Here is a 15,010-nt window from a genome sequence, read left to right as displayed (position 1 = left end):
ACAGGCTCCAGACACGCAGGCTCAGCGGCCACGGCTCACGGGCCCAGCCGCTCCGCGGCACGTGGGATCCTCCCGGACCGGGGCACGAACCCTCGTGCCCCGCATCGGCAGGCGGACTCCCAACCACAGCGCCACCGGGGAAGCCCCGTGCAAGTAGTTTTGCTCCTTCCCTCCTGTCTTAGGACGTTGTCTTAGCTCGGGTTCCCCAGAGGCAGACCCTGAGACGAGGGTTTGAGGGCAAGTGAGGGAACCCCTGTAGGGAAGTGGGAGGTGAAGCAGGAATAAAAAAGGGCCAATAAAAGGAGTGTTAGGGAGCAGGTGACCGCCGTGGGCAACCAGTGCTCCAGCCCCCTGGGAGACAGCGAAGAGCACACACCTCCGAGCTCTGCCACCCAAGGGCAAGGGAGCAGGACGTTGATCTGATCTACGAACTCCCACCCAGTCAAGCTGTGGGTGCTGAGAAAGCCCTCAGATGTGCTGATGCCGGCAGTTGGAAGTTCAACTGGACCAACATACACCGAAATGGTAAGGATAACAAGACGCGGGAGAGAATGTCTGGAGCTTCACCAGCCATCTTTTGATTCTGAGGCAGTGGCCAAGAGAGTAGCATTAAAGTCGGAGGTGAATAAGCTGCTCATCTAACCTACCTCTGTTCCCCTGACCCAGGCTTCTTGTTATGTGAGAGCGTCAGTGCCTTTTTTGCTTAAGTTGCTGTTGTTTTCAGTAACGTAGACTTTATTTATTTATTTATTTTTAACCTCTTTATTGGAGTATAATTGCTTTACAGTGGTGTGTTAGGCTTAAGTTGTTGTTGGTCGAGTTTTCTGTTACTTGTAGCTGAAAGCATCCCAAAGGATAAAGAGAGGCTCCGAAAGGGTAGAGGCCTGCCAGGAAGGTTCTCTTGCGCCAGATCTCGCGTAACCTTCTCACCCCCTGGGAGCCCTCGAAGGACTTCCTTTCGTCGCCCAGCTCTGATTTCCCACCATGGTCACCCCACGGGGGCCGGGGGCATGGAAGATGCCTTCCAGATGAGGACAAGCTTCTTCGGTCTCTGTGGCTTCCTTCTTTTCCTTAGCCGGCTGCCTACAGCTGCTCAGCATGGACATGACCTCCGTGGGGTCACACCTGTGAGGCACCTGCCGCGGGCCCCAAATGCCTGTTCCCACGCACACCCTGTTTCGACACGGGCCTGGGCCGCATCCTGAGGACCACTCCTCCCTGGCTGAGCCCAGCCCCCGGCTCGGGGCTGGCTTGTCTGGGCGAGGATCAGGGCGACATTCACAGTGTGTACAGCCGGCAGAAGTCAGCCGGAGGAGACAGGGCCTGGGCTGCTGCCCCCGGGGCCCGTGCGGGGCCAGGTGTCCATCCTTCAGCTACTGGGAAGTCCGGAGGTCCTGGGGAGGGCCAAGGTACTGGCAGGTCGAAGGGACTCGGGCAGCAGCTCTCCACAACCTGGCTCAGAAGTATTTTATTTTATTTTATTTTATTTATTTATTTTTGGCCGCGTTGGGTCTTCGTTGCTGCGCGCGGGCTTTCTCTAGTTGTGTCGATGGGCCGTTGCGGTGGCTTCTCTTGTTGTGGAGCACGGTCTCTAGGCGTGCAGGCTTCAGTAGTTGTGGTGCATAGGCTCAGTAGCTGTGGCTCGCGGGCCCTAGAGCGCAGGCTCAGTAGTTGTAGCGCCTGGGCTTAGTCGCTCTGCAGCACGTGGGATCTTCCCGGTCCAGGGCTCGAACCCGTGTCCCCTGCATTGGCAGGCGGATTCTTAACCACTGCGCCATCAGGGAAGCCCCAACTCAGGAGTGTTTTAAGAATTTAACCATTGGTTTGCTTGGACCCCATGAGCTGCCTGTGGTCGAGGGCAGAGGCTGGGGTCATCTCGTGCAGGAGCTAGCTTGGTCCTTCCTGCGTATGGCAGGTGCACCCACCTGTGTGCCTGAGAGCCTCCCCCTCCCCCCACAGGAGGACTTCCGGGTACCATGTGGCACCTGGAGGCCAAGTGGAATATGGCCATTCCTGCCCCAAGACACCCACAGTCGTTGGGCAGGGGACACAGGGGTCCAGGCTGGGATGGGGCAGTGAGGGGCCCTGGGAGGCCAGAGGAGGCACCCGCAGAGGAGGGGGAGCCTGAACTCAGAACCATCCGAAGAATTCTTTTGTGGGTTGAATTATGGCTCCCCCAAAAAAGGTATGTTGAAGTCCTAACCCCGCACCCCTGTTACTGGTGAGTGTGGCCTTATTTGGGAGTAGGGTCTTTGCAGAGACCGCGGAGTTAAGATGAGGTCATTAGGGTGGGGCCCTGATTCCGCGTGACTGGTGTCCTTGCAGGAAGAGGAGGGGGCAGAAACACGGGAGGACCATGTGACGGGAGAGGCCGAGGTTGGAGTGATGCAGGCGTAAGCCCGGGAGCACCAGGGGGCGTCGGGCATGCCCAGAAGTGGGGGCAGAGGCAGGAAAGGGCCCCCTGCGGGTTTCAGAGGGAGCAGGACCTGCTGACCCCTCGATCTCGGACTCCTGGCCTCCAGACTGCGAGCGAGCGCACTTCTGTGGCTGGAAGCCCCCCCAGCGCGTGGGACTGTTACGGCAGCCCCTGGACGCTGACCCAGCTGTGCAGGGCGGGCTGGGCAGAGGTGGGGGCCGCTCTCTGGAGTCACCTCCACTGGCTTCTCTGGGGGGCAGGTGTGTGAGCACGCTCGTGTGTGCACGTGGGTCTCGGCTGTGCTCTGGGAAGGCTCAGGTTCTCCGCGTGATGTTTAAATACCAACATCAAAGCAGCCTGAGAGGGCTTCCCTGGTGGCGCAGTGGTTGAGAGTCCGCCTGCCGATGCAGGGGACGCGGGTTCGTGCCCCGGTCCGGGAAGATCCCACGTGCCGCGGAGCGGCTGGGCCCGTGAGCCATGGCCGCCGAGCCTGCGCGTCCTGAGCCTGTGCTCCGCAACGGGAGAGGCCACAGCAGAGGGAGGCCCGCGTACCGCAAAAAAAAAAAAAAAAAAAAAAAAAAAAAGCAGCCTGAGAGGAGCCAGGCGGTCAGGGCTGCAGACAAAATAAAGGGGCCTGGCCAGCCTGTCCTGGCCCCAGCACCCTGCGCGTGAGACGCTGTGGGCTGGGCAGGTCGTGGTGGGCGTGGCCGTGGAGAGAGCGGCGGATGGGGGCGTGTCTCTGCCAGGAGCGCAGGCCCTGGGGCTGGTGAGAGACCCCCCCGACCCCGAAGGTGTCAGCCTTATGGATGGCTTTCTCTCCAGGATGCTGGCACATCAGACTGGCGTGCATTTGCCCAGCCAGGGAGTGGGTGGAAGGCACTCGGCCTGGCCTGGCCACCCTCCACCCATGTTCAGCATTAGCCCCCACTGGGCCCAGCGGCTGTTCTGGTTACGATGGCTATGCTACCAATTGGTACAAGACGTAGCAGCTCAGTACTGTTTATTTTTTTTAATTTATTTTTTAAAGTTTTTGGCTGTGTTGGGTCTTCGTTGCCGTGCGCGGGCTTCTCACTGTGGTGGCTTCTGTTGTTGTGGCGCACGGGCTTAGTCGCTCCGCGGCATGTGGGATCTTCCCGGACCAGGGCTCGAACCCGTGTCCCCTACATTGGCAGGTGGATTCTCAACCACTGCGCCACCAGGGAAGTCCCTCAGCACTGTCTTTATTTAGCTCAGGATTTTGCGAGTCAGGAAATCAGGAAGATGGTCACCTGGGCAGCTCCTGGCCTGGGGTCTCTCGTGCGGTCACGAGGTGTGGGTCATCTCAGAGCTTGGCAGACCTGGGTCCAGGAAGGCCTGTGGTGCTGGCAGGTAATGCTGGCGGAGGCCTCTGACTGCTTTTGGTCAAAGCAGCCACAGACCTGTCTTGGTTCAGAGCGGGGACTCACCTTTTGATGGGGGCGTGTTTTAAAACTGACACTGGCCACAAAGAACGTCCCCGTGTGGGGACGGCCGTTTGCACTGGCCCGCGTTCTTGGGCTGGCTGGGTCCCTGCCTACCTTCCCGGCCACACGCCACGCTCCTCTGGGTGCAGAGTCCGGTGAATGTGAGCTGGGAAGAGCAGGTCTCAGGAAGCTGGTCCAGCTGGAATTGTGCTGGACCAGTTTCCTGTGGCTGCCCAAACAAGTTATCACAAAGTGAGTGGCTTGAAACAGGAGACATTTATCCTCTCACAATCCTAGAGGCCAGAAGTCCTAAATCAAGAAGTCCGCAGGGGGACTTCCCTGGTGGTGCAGTGGATAAGAATCCGTGCTCCCAATGCAGGGGGCCGGGGTTCGATCCCTGGTTGGGGAACTAGATCCCACATGCATGTTGTAACCAAGAGTTCTCATACCACAACTAAGGAGCCCGTGTGCCGCAACAAAGGAGCCTGCTTGCTGCAACTAAGACCCAGTGCAACCAAATATATAAATAAATATTAAAAAAAAAAAAAAGAAGTCGGCAGGGCTGTGCTTCCTCTGAAGGCTCTCCCAGCTTCTGGTGGTGGCCGGAGCCCCTTGGCTGGTAGGTGCATCACAGTGGGGGGAGGATGCTCTTCGACCTAGGAAGTTGCCGAGGTGCCCCCTGCCTTCTACCCCCTGGCCCCCAGGAGGTAACTGACTTGCTTCTCGACTATAGGTGTTTCAGGGACCCCACCTCAGTGCCTGCCAAGTAATTTCCCTGGAGAATCCTCTGGTTCCTAGCTCTTCGGCTGGGGCCAAGTGAGATAAGCTGGGGAGCAGGTGAGATAATGATCAGGCAAAGCTCGGCCAAGCCTCTGGGCCTTTGCCCAGGCTGCGTGCTCCGCCTGGAGAGCCCTTTCCCTGTTTGTTTTCTGCAGCCACCTTCTAGGGCCAGTCAGACCTTGGTTCAGGGGGTGTTACAGGCTGAGTTGTGTCCCCCCAGAATGCAAAGGTTGGAGTCCTAACCTCCGGTACCTCAATATGACTATACTTGGAGGGGGGAGCTTTAATGGGGTAATGAAGGTACAGTGAGGTCCTTAGGGTGGACCCTAATCCAGTATGACTGGTATCATTTAAAGAGATTAGGACCCAGATGCATACAGAAGGACGACCACGTAAAGACACAGAGAGAAGACGGCCGTCTACAAGCCAAGGAGAGAGGCCTCAGAAGACACTAGCCCCACCGACACCGTCATCTTGGACTGTCAGCCTCCAGGCTGTGAGAAGTAAGTTTCTGTTGTTTAAGCTGCCCAGTGTATGGTATTTGTTACAGCAGCCTGAGCAAACTAATGCAAGAGTGTTGGGAAAAAATGAGATGGATCTGGATACACAGACAAGTGAAGACATTCTTCGTCTCTTTTGGAGGTCTGGCAGGTGCAGAACAAACCCACAGAACCCGTCTGTAGGTCTAGGCCAAGAGAAAGATCAGGAAGGGCCCACACTGTGACCAGCAGAGACCCCGGGGTCCCTCCCTTATTCTACAGACTCCTGTTGGAAGTTTGTTTTATTTTTGGCTGCGTTGGGTCTTTGTAGCTGCGCGCGGGCTTTCTCTAGTTGCGGCGAGCGGGGGCTACTCTTCACTGCAGCGCGCGGGCTTCTCATTGCGGTGGCTGCTCTTGTTGCGGAGCACGGGCTCTAGGCGCACGGGCTTCAGTAGTTGTGGCTCATGGGCTTAGTTGCTCCACGGCATGTGGGATCTTCCCAGACCAGGGCTTGAACCCATGTCCCCTGCATTGGCAGGCGGATTCTTAACCACTGCGCCACCAGGGAAGCCCTCCTGTTGGAAGTTTTTACAGAAGCGTGTAGGACATTGTAATTGAAAATGGACACAATTTAAAAATGCTCCATTCTGGTGGTTTAGTGCTTAGGATTCTGGGCTTTCACTGCCGTGGCCTGGGTTCAATCCCTGGTCAAGGAACAGTCCCACTAGCCATGCGGTGCAGCCAAAAAAAAAAAGCTCAATTCTGCATCCCCTGCCTCTGGGGTGACGCCCTTGTTGTTGGCACCCCAGGCTATGTCTGGGGCTTTCCCTGCAGACCCCACAGACTGAGTGGCTGTTTCATTTTGGAAACACCTACTTAATTAGTACTGCTACGTGACAAATGACCCCCACACCTAGTGCTACAAACAATCATTTTATTCCACTCATGGATTCTCTGGGCCAAGGATTTGGGAAAGGCACAGTGGAGATGGCTTGTTTCTGGTCCATGATGAATTGGGGTCTCAGCTGGGAAGACTCAAAGGCTATGGTGATGTGAATCATCTGAAGACATCTGTCTGGTGGCTAGTGATGGCAGGTGGCTGGGACCACCCCTGGGGCTGTTGGCTAGAACACCTCCTCATGGTCTCTCTGTATGGCCTGGGCTTCCTCACCATATGGTGGCCACAGGGTATGGGACATCTTACACGGCAGCTCAGGGCTCAACAGGTACTGTCCCAGGGAACAAGGCAGCAGCTGCCACTGAAGTCACTCAGTGTTACCTCTGCCACAGTCTACTGGTTACAAGCAAGTCACAAATCCAGATTCAAGCGGGGGGCGGGGGGCATAGGTCCCACCTTTTGATGGGAGACATGGCAAAATTCTAGAAGAGCATGGAGGGAGATATTTTTGATGTTTATAGAAGCATCATTCTGATCTTTGCCGTCATCTCTACATTCTCCTTTTGTGTGTGTTTGTCTGTGTGTCCAAATTTTTCTCCTTTTTGTAAGAATGCCAGTCTTACTGGGTTAGGGGCCCACCCTACTCCAGTGGATGCATCTGAACTAATGACGTCTGCAATGACCCTATTTCCACATAAGGTTGTATTCTGAGGTATGGGGGTTGGGTCTTCAACATATGATTTATTTTGTTTTGTTTTGCCACACTGTGTGGCTTGCAGGATCTTAGTTCCCTGACCAGAGTTTGAAGCCGGGCCCCGGCACTGAAAGCACCAAGTCCTAACCATTGGGCTGCCAGGGAGTTCCCAACATATGAATTTTTGAGGACAGAACTCAGCCCATAACACAAAGCCACGTTGTCAGAAAAGGTGACACACCTTTGTTCTCTGAGACGCTTGCTTTTGGAGCCTTGAGCCACCATGGGAGAACTCCTGAGACCTCCACGTTGCGGGGAAGCTCGCACCACCTGGAGAGGCCGCATAGGTCTTCCTGCCCACAGCTCTGGCTGAGGTCCCAGCAGATGGTCAGCGTCTGCCTTCAGATGGTTCCAGCCCCCTGGCCTCCAGTTATTCCAGCTCTCAGCTCTTAGTAGCGAAGCTTCAGACATGATGGAGCCTCCTGGTCCCTCTTCTCCTGTTCCACTGGGTCTCCCCTGAACTCACTGCGCAGGGGGCTGTGGAGGCCTGGTCCTTGGGGGCTGCCCTTGGGGAAGGGGCTTTCCTAGAACAGGTGGGGGCCTGGGGCAGGGAGGATGGAACCAAGGGCAAGTTTCATCTCTCACTCCCCACCCTCTGTCTAGGGCAAGCTGAGTTTAGTGAAACTCACGGTGCCTCACTAAGCTGTGACCTCGGAAGATGGGGGCTGTGTCTGTCCCGCGTGTGTCCTGAGCACCCCTCCCGCCTCCGGGCCTCTGCCTGAGCTGGCTCCTACCGGCTTGGGAGGGCTCACTGAAGTTTGTAGGAACTTTGTAAACTAGTTGCTAAACACAGCTACGACTAAAAGTTAGGTGACAAAAACTTACAACTAAATAAACTATATGGAAAACAAAGACGGTGAGGGCTCAAAACTCATCATTTCCTAATTATTTTCCCACAGTTTACTCTTTTCTATGCTTTTGAGGCTGTTTCCATTTACTGGATCTGTAAATACACCACATAAACGTGGGTCACTGCTCATCTCTGCCCAACTTCTGCGTTCAGTGGCAGCTCAAAGCTGGGAGTATTGACACCACGGAGATTGGCAGATGCTACAAATGAGGGCTTCCCTCCTGTGCACCCCTGAGAACCGTCCACCACTGAACATTTACCAGCACTTACCAACCACTGCAGTGGTACCCACGGGGCGAGTCTGAGGGGTGGGTGGCCTGGGGTAGAGGCCTCCTGTGGGTTTCTGAAGCATAGCCTCAGAAACTCTTTTCAGCTTGAACCCCACGTTTTAGTTATCTGTTGCCACGTAAAAAACCATCCCAATACTAGTGGCTTACTGCAACGACAGTCATTTATTTCGCTTGTGAATCTGTAGTTCGGCAGCTCTTGGCAGGGTCAGCTCGCCCCTGCCCTACGTGGCGTCTGCTGGGACATGTACTGGGGCTGGACACCCACCTCCAAGGTGGCTCGTGTGGATGCAGGCTGGTGACCGGAGGTCGCCCTTCACATGGGCACCCCTCGGGACTGCTTGGGTTTCCTCACAGGGTGGTGGCTGAGTTCCAAGAGTGTCACCCCAAGAGGCAAAGAATGGAAGCTGCCAGCTTTTGAAGGCCTGACCCAGACCCGGAACACTGCCCGTTCTGTCGCATTCTGTCGAGCAGTGAAGGAGGCCACAGCATCAAGGGGAGGAGACGGGAGCCCCACCTTCCGATAGGCGCGTCAAAGGATCTTAGGGCCACGTTCTCACATCGCCACCCCCCCGGCCCTTCTGTTCTCACTTCTCATTTCCTTTGGCACGGCTGCCTCCTTCCCTGGAGGTCTACACCTGGCCCCCAGCATGCCAGGCTCAGCCAGGCAGCGGGCGACGACACCCGTGGATAGTGACGTGGACGGTTCCCAGGGCCAAACACTCACATCAGAGTCCATTTTACAGATGAGAAGACTGATCCGGACCAAGATCACAGAGGTGAGATTTGTTCCCCCATCACGCCCCCTTTGTACCCCATCCACATCCCCCGTCCCCAGTGCCTTTGGGGACCGTGACCCTTCAGGCTTCCACTGCCTCCATCCAGACTTGGCTTCCAGAACATTCCGAGCCTCCATTGCTTGATGCTTGGGGGCAGCTCCCGACTGACGATGAACTGAGCTGACACGTAATTTGTACCTTGTGTATGAAGATGCAGTTGTTGCCAGAAGAGCACTGAAACTCTCCATGAAGGATTCCTATGCCTTCAACACAGCACCAATAAAAATGAGAGTTTGAATAAATACCACTCAACCCACCCAGGCATGAAGGGGAAAACAGATACCTAAAATCATGGGAGGGGCTTCCCTGGTGGCGCAGTGCTTAAGAATCCGCCTGCCAATGCAGGGGACATGGGTTCGAGCCCTGGTCCGGGAAGATCCCACATGCCATGGAGCAACTAAGCCCGTGTGCCACAACTACCGAGCCCACGCGCCACAACTACTGAAGCCCGCAGGCCTAGAACCCGTGCTCTGCAACAAGAGCAGCCACTGGAACGAGAAGCCCACGCACCACAACGAAGAGTAGCCCCCGCTCGCCTCAACTAGAGAAAGCCTGCGAGCAGCAACGAAGACCCAACGCAGCCAAAGGTAAATAAATAAAATAAATAAATAAATAAAAAATACATCTACAAATGGAACAATGCTCACAGAACACCTACTAAACACTAGCAGAAGACCTCAAATACCTGAAAGGACAAGAAAGATCTCCATGGGACTTCCCTGGTTGTGCAGTGGTTAAGAATTCGCCTGCCAACGGACAGGGGACACGGATTCGAGCCCTGGTCCGGGAAGATCCCACACGCCGTGGAGCAGCTAAGCCCGCGTGCCACAACTACTGAGCCTGCGCTCTAGAGCCCACAAGCCACAACTACTGAGCCCCTGCACCCTAGAGCCCATGCTCTGCAACTACTGAAGCCCGCGTGCTCTGGGGCCCGCGTACTGCAACGGCTGAACCTTGCGCACTTAGAGCCTGTGCTCAGCAGCAAGAGAAGCCACTGCAATGAGAAGCTCGTGCACCACAATGAAGAGTAGCCCCTGCTCGCTGTAACTAGAGAAAGCCCGCGTGCAGCAATGAAGACCCAAGGCAGCCAAAAATAAATTTTAAAAAAATAATAAAAATAAAAAATAAAAAAATAAAGAATTTTTAAAAAATTAAAAAAAAACCCAAAATTAAAAAAAAAAAGTCTTAAAAAATAAATAAATAAAATAAAATCATTGGAGCTGGGCTCCCGTGGGCCAAGGTGATAGGGCCCTGCTCCTCGTGGACAAGCCCAGCTCATGGGCAGGAGGTCAGCAGGGCCGCAATGTGCATCCCAGGGCCACTGTCATCTGTGCTGACCCAGGATAGCCAGTTGCCTGGGATGGGAGGCCTTGCCTGACTCTCACCCCTCCCATAGGCCCAGCATGCTATCTGTGAGCCAGGCAGACCCTGCTGGGGGCCATCTAAACCTTAGTAAGGCTGTTCTTCCAGCTTGGAGTGCCTGTCTCTGCTTTCTCTGCCTAGTAAACTTCTATTCATCCTTGAAAACCCTACCAAAATGACGTCATTCCACTCGTTCATTGAGTGGACATTCACTGAGGTCTACTGGGCCAGGCATGGGGGAGACAGTGATAATAAAGCAGAGGGCCCCTGGCATGGGCTGTATTATGGACTGAATGTGTGTGCCCCCAAAATTCGTATGTTGAGCTCCTAATGCCCAAAAGTGATAGTACTAGGAGGTGGGGGCTTTAGGGAGGCTATTAAGTTATGATGGTAGAGCCCTCATGAATGGGGTTAGTGGTCTTCTAAGAGAGACCCCAGAGAGCCCTCTGTCCTTTCTCTCATGTGTGGACACAGTGAAAAAAACAGCCGTCTGTGAACCAGGAAGCGGGTTCTCACCAGACACCAAATCTGCCAGTGCCTTGATCTTGGACTTCCAGCCTCCAGAACTGTGAAAAATAAATTTCTGTTGTTTAAGTCACCCAATCTATGGTATTTTTGTTACAGCAGCTCAAATGGACTAAGACAGGCTGAATGTTTCCCCCCATAATTCATATGTTGAAGTCCTAGCCCTGGTACCTCAGAATGTATTTGGAGAAGGGACCTTTCTTTAAAGAGGTAATTAAGTTAAAATGAGGACATTAGGGTGGGCCCTAATCCTATAGGACTGTTGTCTGTATAAGAACAGGAGATCCGGACACAAGCATGCACAGGGGGATGACCGTGTGGGGACACAGGGAGAAGACGGCCGTCTACAAGCCAAGGAGAGAGGCCTCAGAGGAAACCAACCATGCTGACACCTTGATCTTGGATGGCCAGCCTCCAGAACTGTGAGAAATAGATCTCTGTGGTTTAAGCTGCCCTGTCTTTGTTGTGGCAGTGCAAGTGGGCTGATACGGCCTCTTAGGCTTTTGGAGGGATGATAAACACATAGGAGATGATTGTAAGAGGGGTGATAGGGGCCTTTGGGAGGGAACGAGGTGGTCAGAGATCCGTTGCTCACCTCCCTCCCAGGGGCACCGGTCCCATCCTGTTTCCTCTTTTTTTTTTTTTTTTTTCCTTTCATCCTACCCAGTTATGTGGAGATCTTTATTAATTTATTTTTGGCTGCACTGGGTCTTCACTGCTGTGTGTGGGCTTTCTCTAGCTGCGGCGAGCAGGGGCTACTCTTTGTTGCGGTGCGCGGGCTTCTCTTGTTGTGGAGCATGGGCTGTAGGCACGTGGGCTCAGTAGTTGTGGCTCACGGGCTCTAGAGCGCAGGCTCAGTAGTTGTGGCGCACAGGCTTCGTTGCTCCACGGCATGTGGGATCTTCCCGGACCAGGGCTCGAACCCGTGTCCCCTGCATCGGCAGGCGGGTTCTTAACCACTGTGCCACCAGGGAAGCTCCTGTAGATGTATTTTTTTTTTTTTGCGGTACGCGGGCCTCTCACTACCGTGGCCCCTCCCGTTGCGGAGCACAGGCTCCGGACGCGCAGGCTCAGCGGCCACGGCTCACGGGCCCAGCCGCTCCACGGCATGTGGGATCTTCCCGGACCGGGGCACGAACTTGTGTCCCCTGCATCGGCAGGCGGACTCTCAACCACTGTGCCACTAGGGAAGCCCTGTAGATGTATTTTTGATGTATTTTGGGGAGGAGGTGAGTTCCACGTCCTCCTACTCCACCATCTTGACAGGAGCTCCCAAGAGATCTGGGTTCAAATCCCTTCTCCATCACCATTCAGCCCCGTGACCTTGGCCGAGTCCCTTCCCCCACGTGGGCCTCTGTTGCCGCATCATAACAAGATCCCCAGACATAGCAGTACTGTTGCCCACACCACACCTGAGCAGACCAGCAGAGGCTGTGTAGGAGGACCTCTGGGCCTGCCAGCTGCAGCCTGGGTGACCCAGGCAGAGGCGGCCTTTTCTGCGCCCCCGTTGGCCTCTCGGGGGTGGAGATGACGTGGCTGGAGCAGGGTCAGCGGGAGGTGGCTGTAGGAGGGGTCCCTCAGAGGCAGATCCCTGCCATCAGGATGTAAGTGCAGGTAGTTTACTTGGTGGGGGGGCAGCCCAAGGAAGGCAGGCGAGTGATATAGGCAAGGAAACGCAGCCAGAACAGGGTGTGTTATTGGTTTTTTTTTAAAAAAATTAATTAATTAATTAATTAATTTCTGGCTGCATTGGGTCTTCGTTGCTGTGCGCGGGCTCTCTCTAGTTGCGGTGAGCGGGAGCCACTCTTCGTTGTGGTGCGCGGGCTTCTCATTGTGGTGGCTTCCCCTGTTGTGGAGCACGGGTTCTAGGCACGTGGGCTTCAGTAGTTGCGGCTCGCGGGCTCTAGAGCGCAGGCTCAGTAGTTGTGGCTCACGGGCTTAGCTGCTCCGCGGCATGTGGGATCTTCCCGGGCCAGGGATGGAACCCGTGTCCCCTGCACTGGCGGGTGGATTCTTAACCACTGCGCCACCAGGGAAGTCCCTGGTGGTGTTTTTTTTTTTTAATAATTTTTTACAAATTGAAGTAGAGTTGATTTACAGTGTTGTGCCCATCTCTGCTGTACAGCAAAGTGACTCGGTTATACACATATAGACATTCTGTTTTTGTTTTTGTTTTTGTTTTTGCGGTACGCGGGCCTCTCACTGCTGTGGCCTCTCCCGTTGCGGAGCACAGGCTCCGGACGCGCAGGCTCAGCGGCCACGGCTCACGGGCCCAGCCGCTCCGCGGCATGTGGGATCCTCCCGGACCGGGGCACGAACCCGCGTCCCCTGCATCGGCAGGCGGACCCTCAACCACTGCGCCACCAGGGAAGCTTGACATTCTGTTTTTTCATATTCTCTTCCATTATGGTTTATCCCAGGAAATTGGATATAGTTCCCTGTGCTATACAGTAGGACCTTGTTGTTTACTCATTCTAAATGTAACAGTTTGCATCTATGAACCCCAAACTCCCAGTCCATCCCTCTCTCTCCCCCTTCTCAGGGTGTGTTATTGGGCTCAGCCTGCCAGGGACCCCAGAGGTGGTGTAGAACCCGGCAGGGGAAGTTGATGACCTCACTCAGGTGTCTGTCAGGGGTTGCTGGGCGGGCACCTTCACTTCCCGCTCCTCCCAGCCTGCCCTGCGTCTGACCAGGGGAAGCCCCCCAAGTCACAGCAGGTTCTGATTGCAGGCCCTCCGATTAGGGAAAGTGAGCACTGCCCCTACACCCCGAGACATCAGTCTCCCCTTCTGCATCATGGCTGGCTGGAGGACCCCAGTCCTTCTGCAGGAGGGGCTTTGAGTTGTGTCCTGGAGCTGGGATAAGGCAGAGGGGCAAGGGCCCAAGGTCAGTGTTGTAGGTGGAATTGTGTGTTGCACAAAGATAGGGTAAAGTCCTACCCTCTGGAACCTCAGTATGTGGTCTTATTTAGAAATAGGGTCATTGCTGATGTAATTAGTTAAGATGGGGTCACACTGGAGTAGGGTGGTCACTTAATCCAATAAGACTGGTGTCCTTATAAGAAGAGGAGAAGAAACACAGAGACAGACCCACACAGAGAGGAGACGCCACATGAAGACACACACAGAGGGAAGACAGCCTTGTGACAGTGGAGGCAGAGATCGGAGTGATGCAGCTTTAAGCCAAGAAATGCTAAGGATGCTGGCTGCCACCAGAAGCTGGCAGCGAGGCCCGGAGCAGACTCTCCATCACAGCCCCCGAGAAGGAACCAACTCTGCTGACACCTTGATTTTGAACTTCTGGTCTAAACTGTGAGAGAATAAATTTCTGTTGTCTACAGCCACCTAGTTTATTGGTCAAGCGCTAGAGTTGGCTTCAGTCCTGTCCTGGTTAAGAAGTGCTAGGGCAGTGGCCTGGGGACAGGGCTGACCACCGTCCACGCAGTGCCAGCTGGGAAGCCATCCTTTCTTGAGCACCTGCTTGGTACCCAGCCCTCACTAGGAGAGGGAGTGAAGCGCTGGTCACCTGGGGCACGGGGCTTCCAGGCCCCCTTGGCTACCTGAGCGCCTGCTAGTGTCCAGAAGGAGCGTCTCGGGGCCATCTGCATGGTCACTGTAGGCACACACACTCTCACTCGATCCCAGGAAAGGGGGTTCATTCAGCTCTACTTTACAGACAGCTAAGCTGAGGCTCAGAGGGGAAATGGCTTGCGAATGTCACATACCAAGTGGATGGCAGAATCAGGTCCTGAAGCCAGGTAGGCTGACTCCTCAGTTCCCTCCTGTTTCCTCCCGTGGTCGTTCAGTCACCACCCCACAGCAAGGGCAGCCCGGCCAGGGACGGACAGAACTGAATTCAAACCCCAGCTTGGAAGGGGCAACATTGCGTCTCCTTTTCTGACCTTGCTTTGGAAGTCACAGTGTCACTTCATGTGTCTGGTTAGAGACACAAGGTTCTACCTCCACTGGGAGGAATGTCAAGGTCACAGAGTAGAAGGGACACATTGTGTGGCCATCCTCACAGATACAATGTGTCATGACAGCCACTCGGGGAGCCAGGCCCCATGCCCCACAGTGTGGCATTTAATCATCTGGAACTGGAATTGTGACCTGATGTGCCGGTGTGGGCAGGGTGTTGAGAGAGACAGAGAGACAACAAGAGAGAAGGAGGAGAAAGAGGAGGAGGGGGAGCGGAAGGTGGAGGAGCGATTGGAGAAGCTGCAAAGTTTGTGGCCAGTACCATCCCCTTGGTGAAATTCTGCCTCTCGGGCAAGGCTGTGTGATAAATTTCATTCATCAGTCATTCCTCAGGTCTGATTAGATCTTGCCCTTAGAGAAGAGTGTGATGGGTAGACAGCTCATCTGCAGTCTGTTTTCTG

The 15,010-nt window shown here is 54.8% G+C and overlaps 1 long non-coding RNA gene across 3 annotated transcripts; it reads left to right on the top strand.

The window, feature by feature from the left end:
* Positions 1–28: 28 nt before the first annotated feature.
* Positions 29–13,739, top strand: LOC114487630 (uncharacterized). 3 transcript variants are annotated; one of them, XR_008619383.1, is made up of 3 exons: positions 29–525; positions 4,995–5,141; positions 13,695–13,739. It is a non-coding gene; the product is annotated as an uncharacterized lncRNA (long non-coding RNA). The 3 variants fall into 3 exon arrangements; XR_003682839.2 differs by lacking the exon at positions 13,695–13,739 and adding an exon at positions 6,795–7,231; XR_003682840.2 differs by lacking the exon at positions 13,695–13,739 and adding an exon at positions 6,625–7,231.
* The last annotated feature ends 1,271 nt before the right edge of the window (positions 13,740–15,010 follow it).

The sequence above is a fragment of the Physeter macrocephalus genome, chromosome 14 (assembly GCF_002837175.3).
Source record: "Physeter macrocephalus isolate SW-GA chromosome 14, ASM283717v5, whole genome shotgun sequence".
Lineage (NCBI taxonomy): Eukaryota > Metazoa > Chordata > Mammalia > Artiodactyla > Physeteridae > Physeter > Physeter macrocephalus.
The sequence above is the reverse complement of the archived record's forward strand: the minus strand, read 5'-3'. Positions and strand labels throughout refer to the sequence as shown.